Source organism: Bipolaris maydis (assembly GCF_028858645.1).
Source record: "Bipolaris maydis strain C4 unplaced genomic scaffold PSV08scaffold_6, whole genome shotgun sequence".
Lineage (NCBI taxonomy): Eukaryota > Fungi > Ascomycota > Dothideomycetes > Pleosporales > Pleosporaceae > Bipolaris > Bipolaris maydis.
Genome location: NW_027093862.1, coordinates 1,967,254 through 1,973,154, shown reverse-complemented (window position 1 = coordinate 1,973,154; position 5,901 = coordinate 1,967,254).

The window sequence follows — 5,901 nt, the reverse complement described above, 5'->3', positions numbered from 1 at the left end:
CCCATTTCCTCCTTGAAGTTGGCCCAACTGCTGAATAAGGTACGCGTCTCGTCCTTAGTTCCCTTGTTGTTGATGTCCAATAGAAAATCCTCCACGTAGGGTTGCATCCAACTGGCTGCTTTTCCTTTTAGGTGAGAGTTGGCCATGAGTATCTTTTCTGCATCGTTAGGTACCTCGTGGTATCCGCAGTATAACTCAATGTTGGTGAGGAACGTTCGTAACCCTTCGCGGTTACCATCGTATTTGTCTGGGGTTGCCATCTTGGGTTTCTGGATAGGCTTTTCGTTTGGTGTGGCCATCAGCTGGCTCGTGAGCTGATTGATCATCGCTTGCATCTCGGCCATCTGCCGTGCATGGATCTCGGCCTGTCGCCTAAGACTATGAACCATTTGCCTAGGGTTATCCATTGTCTCCTCCTCATCGTCGCTGGGAGTCAACATCTCGTCGTCGATTGCTGGGTTAGGCATCGGTCCGGGACCTTGAACTGGTCCACCGGCACTAGCCTGTGACTGAGAGTGGTTGTGAGACATCGTAAGTCTTAATCGGGCGTCCTAATGTTAATCTTCCTAAGTCCACTGAATCCGTGGGTGGTCAAAGTGTTACACGGGGTTTGGTGCTGATACTTCTCCAAGCACGCCCACTCCACTGTATCGCCAGACAAATACCTCACGGCGCTCTTCACACCATCTCACTCGCCCTAACGCGGATCGAGCTTAGAGAAGTATCAGCACCAAACCCCGTGTAACAGGTATCTCTTTATTATTAGATTTCTTAAACTTAGATTATTCTTAGGTTACTCTATAAGTAATCTCTTCTATATAAAGTTTTATAATTATAATTTATCTTTTAATATTATAATTATTAGCTTAGTACTTAGTATTTTTATAAATCTAGTACTATTAGTATCTTAGGTAGTATAGTACTTCTACCTCTTTAATCTACTAATTTATTAGTAGTAGTTTATTTTACTTAAAGTCTTAAAGTCTTATTATTTTCTATACTAGCTTAAAAGCCTTATTAGTAGCTTATCTTACTTTATTATATAAGTCTAAGTTACTAAAAGTCTTATTTAGCTTCCTAGTTAAGTATAGTATTACTATCTATAGTATCTTAATCTTAATTACTTTTTATTTAACTTTATTCTTTAAGTAGTTTTTATAGAAGTATTCTACTTTACTATAGTAGAAATATACTTTACTATTATAACGCTTTTAGTATTCTTTCTTAAAAAGACTATTATTAAACTTTCTTTAAGTATTCTTTTTATTCTTAAACTTATCTTATACTTTACTAGTTATATATATATCTTTATTATAATTTTTATTACTCTAATACCTTTAAGTATTAGTAAAAAGTAGCTTTAGTTTATATTCTTTCTAAGCTTCTTTTTATTTCTATAATTATATATTAATTCTTATTACTAACTTAATTAATAAGTATAAATTCTTTAGCTTATTATAGTATATAAGTTTATCTTTAATATTTTCCTTTAAACCTACTTTATATACTATTTAAAGTACTAAATTATCTTAATTAATTTATACTTATAGTTACTTAAATTCTACTATATAAGCTAATATAGCTTTAGTTTACTTTAAGTAAGATATTACCTTCTTTACTTAGCTTTTTACGTCTACCTCCTTAAAAATACGTTTTAATTCCTCCTTAAAGTTAGCTTAACTACTAAATAAAGTATATATCTTATTTTTTATTTTTTTACTATTAATATTTATTAGAAAGTCCTCTATATAAGGTTATATCTAGCTTACTACTTTTCTTTTTATATAAGTATTAGCTATAAGTATCTTTTCTTTATTATTTAGTATATTATTATAGCTATAGTATAACTTAATATTAGTAAGAAATATTTATAACTCTTCTTAGTTACTATTATATTTATCTAAAGTTACTATCTTAGGTTTCTTAATAAGCTTTTTATTTAATATAGCTATTAGCTAACTTATAAGCTAATTAATTATTACTTATATCTTAGCTATCTACTATATATAAATTATAGCTTTGTGCCTAAAATTCTATAACTCTTATAAGTTATACACGTTATTATCTACCTTATTATTACTTAGAGTTAGTATCTTATTATTAATTACTAAGTTAAGCTCTTATCTAGGACTTTAAACTAGTTTACTAGCGCTAGCCTATAACTAAAAGTAATTATAAGATATCTTTAAATCTTAATTAAATATCTTAATATTAATCTTCTTAAGTCTACTAAGTTTATAAATAGTTAAAGTATTATATAAAATTTAGTACTAATACTTCTCTAAGCTTAATCTAAGTTAGAGTAAGTAAAATAGTATAAAGAGCGCTATAAAGTAGTTATTTAATAATATAATAGAGTAGGTATACTTATATAAAAAGTAATAATTAAGTTTAATAATTTCTAATCTATATTAAATAGACTAATAAGTATTAATCTTATAAAGTTAAGTAACTAGTAAGAAAGTATAATTTAAGTTAACTATAACGAGAGTAAATAATAAAATCTATCTATTCTTATATCCTTATTACTTCTAGTTCTACTATTAGAATACTAATCTACTATTACTAATAGTTATCTCTACTTCTAATAGCTACTATAATATATAAGTTCTACTATTACTAATAGCACTATCTTAGTATAATAGTATATTACGTAACTTAGCTTTCTAATATTTATCCTTTCTATTAGGATCCTAAGTAGTTTCCTAACTAACTATTATTATATCTAGAGAGTAAATCCTTCTACTTTATTACTTATAATAAGATAGTAGTAGGTATAATTAGTAAGCTAAGAGCGCGCTACTACTTAATAAGAAGCGCTATCTTTTAAAACCTATACTAGATCTATAAGTAACTAACTTTAGACTCTTATAACTAAAATATTTCTAAATATACTAAATATCTCTAAACTATAAAAGTAGACCTTAAAGCCTTAGATAAAAACTATACTATTACTAAACCTTTCCTTATTAACTAATCCCTTAGTAGGCTAAGTAGTAACTACTATACTTTTCTTACTACTTTCTATTAGACTTATAGTCTTATTACTTAACGCGATAATAGAGAAGAGCTAATTATAAAAGTAGTAACTTTTAATATAGCTATTATAGCTACTAAGTTCTTTAAATAAGAACTTAAAGTAATAAGTACCTATAAAGTTAGTCTTATTATAAGGATTATACTTAAACTTTAAAAACTATATAATTACTATAGATACTACTTATACTATAAAAGTATATACTTTATAAAATACTTATATCTAAGAAAGAGGTAGAAGAAAACTAAAAGAGGTAGAAGGTATCTAGAATAAAAGGTAAGGGGCGTAGATAAAACTAAAAAGCCTTAGAGTATAGCTAGTCTAGTCTTTTAATAAGCTCTATTAGAATTTAATATTATAAATAGCTTTACGTTTATAGCTAGTAAGTAATAGAACTAGACCTTCCTTTTAAGAAACTAGATCTTTAATATAGGCTATACCTACTATACTACTTATAATAAGAGTATTTTTATACCTAACTCCTTATAACCCTAGAATAGGTTATTAATAATTAGTTATAAGGGAATAAAGTATATAGTATTAATAATAGAGACTATAATTATAAGCCTTTATATTAAAAAATAAAAGAGATAAATAAGGCTTAGTAATATAATCTATAACTTAAAGGCTAAGTATAACTTAATCTTCTTCTCTTAGCTTTAGTAGCGCAGTAGAACTTTTTGAATAACTAATAATACTATTATAGTATCTACTACTAGAGGCCTTATACTATATTTTAATAAGGTTAGTAAACTATATCTTCTCCTTTTATAGCGTAACTCTATAAGACTTATAGCGTACTTATTAAGCTAGGACTAGCTAGAACTCTAGTATAAGTAATTTATATATCTAGGGTAAGGTAGCTTTAAAAAGCTCTAAGGAATAGTTATAGGTATAAAACTACTTTTACTAGCTTATATCTATAAAACTTATATAAAAGTAAAATTTATATAAATACTATATAAGAGACTAATAAAAAGAGGTAAATACTCTATAGAATTTATTTACCTTAATATAGTTAGACTCTTACTAGAAGAGAGATATAAAGAAAAATACTAGATTATAATTATTAATAACGTAATAGCCTTTATAGTAACTATACTACTATTCTAATAAAGTTAAGCTCTTACTATAATTAAGTACTTTATATAGCGCTAGAAAATAAATAAATAGTACTACTACTAAATTTATTTAGATAAGGCTAGCGAATTTATAAGTAAAGACCTAAAAGCTTACTATACTAATAAGAGAATTAAATTAGAATATACTATAATAAACTAGTACTAGTTAAATAGCGTAGCTAAAGTTATAAATTAAATCTTTAAAGAATAGCTTTATACTATACTTATTAAGAGTAGACTCTTAATAAAATACTAGTTTAAAATCTTAGGCTTAATTATATATCTTTAGACGCTTATACTATATATTTAGCTAAATATAATACTATATTAGGTCTAGTTTAGAGCGATACTAGATATAGCTTATCTTAGACTCTTAGGTAGCTACTACTTAAGCTATAAGATAGGCTAATAAAATAAAATTAGAGAAGATAAGAGAGTTATCTGCTAACTTCTAGAATATAAAGGAGCGTTAGTATATAAAATACTATAGAATAATAAAGCTATTACTACTACATATAACTTTATATACCTAGAAAATAAGCTCTATCTAGTAAACTTTTAGGTAAGAGGAAAGTAAAGAGCTAAAGTAGCCTTATAATAACTTTAGAAGTAGCTTTAAGTACTTTAAAAGAAAGAGAGTAAGAATTTATTTTTTAAAATATAAGAAGCTAATAAATTATTAGAGCCTAAACTACCTAGATAAACTATACTAATAAATGCTAAACTACTTAGTAAAATTAATAATACTAAACTACTTAATAAAACTAAAACTACTAAATTACCTAGTAAGACTAAAACTACTAAACTACTTACAGAGGGGTGACATAGAAAAAATATATTACTAAAAGTTGCTATTTTTAAACTAGTATAACTTAGCGAATATAGGGACTATTCCTAATTGGGTTAGTGATTTGAAAAGCTAAGAAGCTCTACTTTTACCTAGATAGGACTAGTGCTTGCTTAGTCAGCATAAGGAAGGAGATAAATTGCCTTTAACTTAGGAGTTTAAAATATACGTATTTAAAGATTAAATATCTTTTTAATAAGAGTATAAAATTTTCTTAAAAAATTATATCTATTATTGCTATATATAAGGAGTAATATATTTTTTTTTTAAAAGTTTTTAATAAAAATTTCAAAAGTTAAAAAATAAAATTAAAAAAAAGAGTTTTTTTTTATAACTAAGTTATTATTATATTTAATACTTAGTATACTAGCCCCTAGCTTCTTCTACCTTCTTATAACGGTTAGGTAAAGATAAAATATAGTTATCTATTGCCTATTATAGAATAGCTTACCACTCTTTAAAAATAGCCCTTTTAAACGTTTTAATACTTTCGCTATTATTTCTAATACCTAAAGAACTTATTTTTCTATTATTTAACTAGTCTTTAAGTATACTCTAAACGTTTTTAATTAGATTTAAATCTAGGCTGTAAGGAGGGTGTAGATAAAGCTTAATTTTATTTCTTAAAAACTAGCTTAAAACGTTCGTAGTTTTATAAATTTTTAAGTTATCTTGCTAAAACTGCTAACCTAGATAGCTATTAGTATATTTATTAATATTTATTAATTAGAATCTTAATAACTATAAAAGTTATTTAATAAAAAATTCATAAAGAGTAAAAAAATATTAAATAAACTAACCGCGTTTTATATTTGGTTTTACTTAAGGTATTAGAGATCTACGAATATAACGGCGATTATTCTAATTAATAGAAATTTCTAGCGTTTTAATAACTA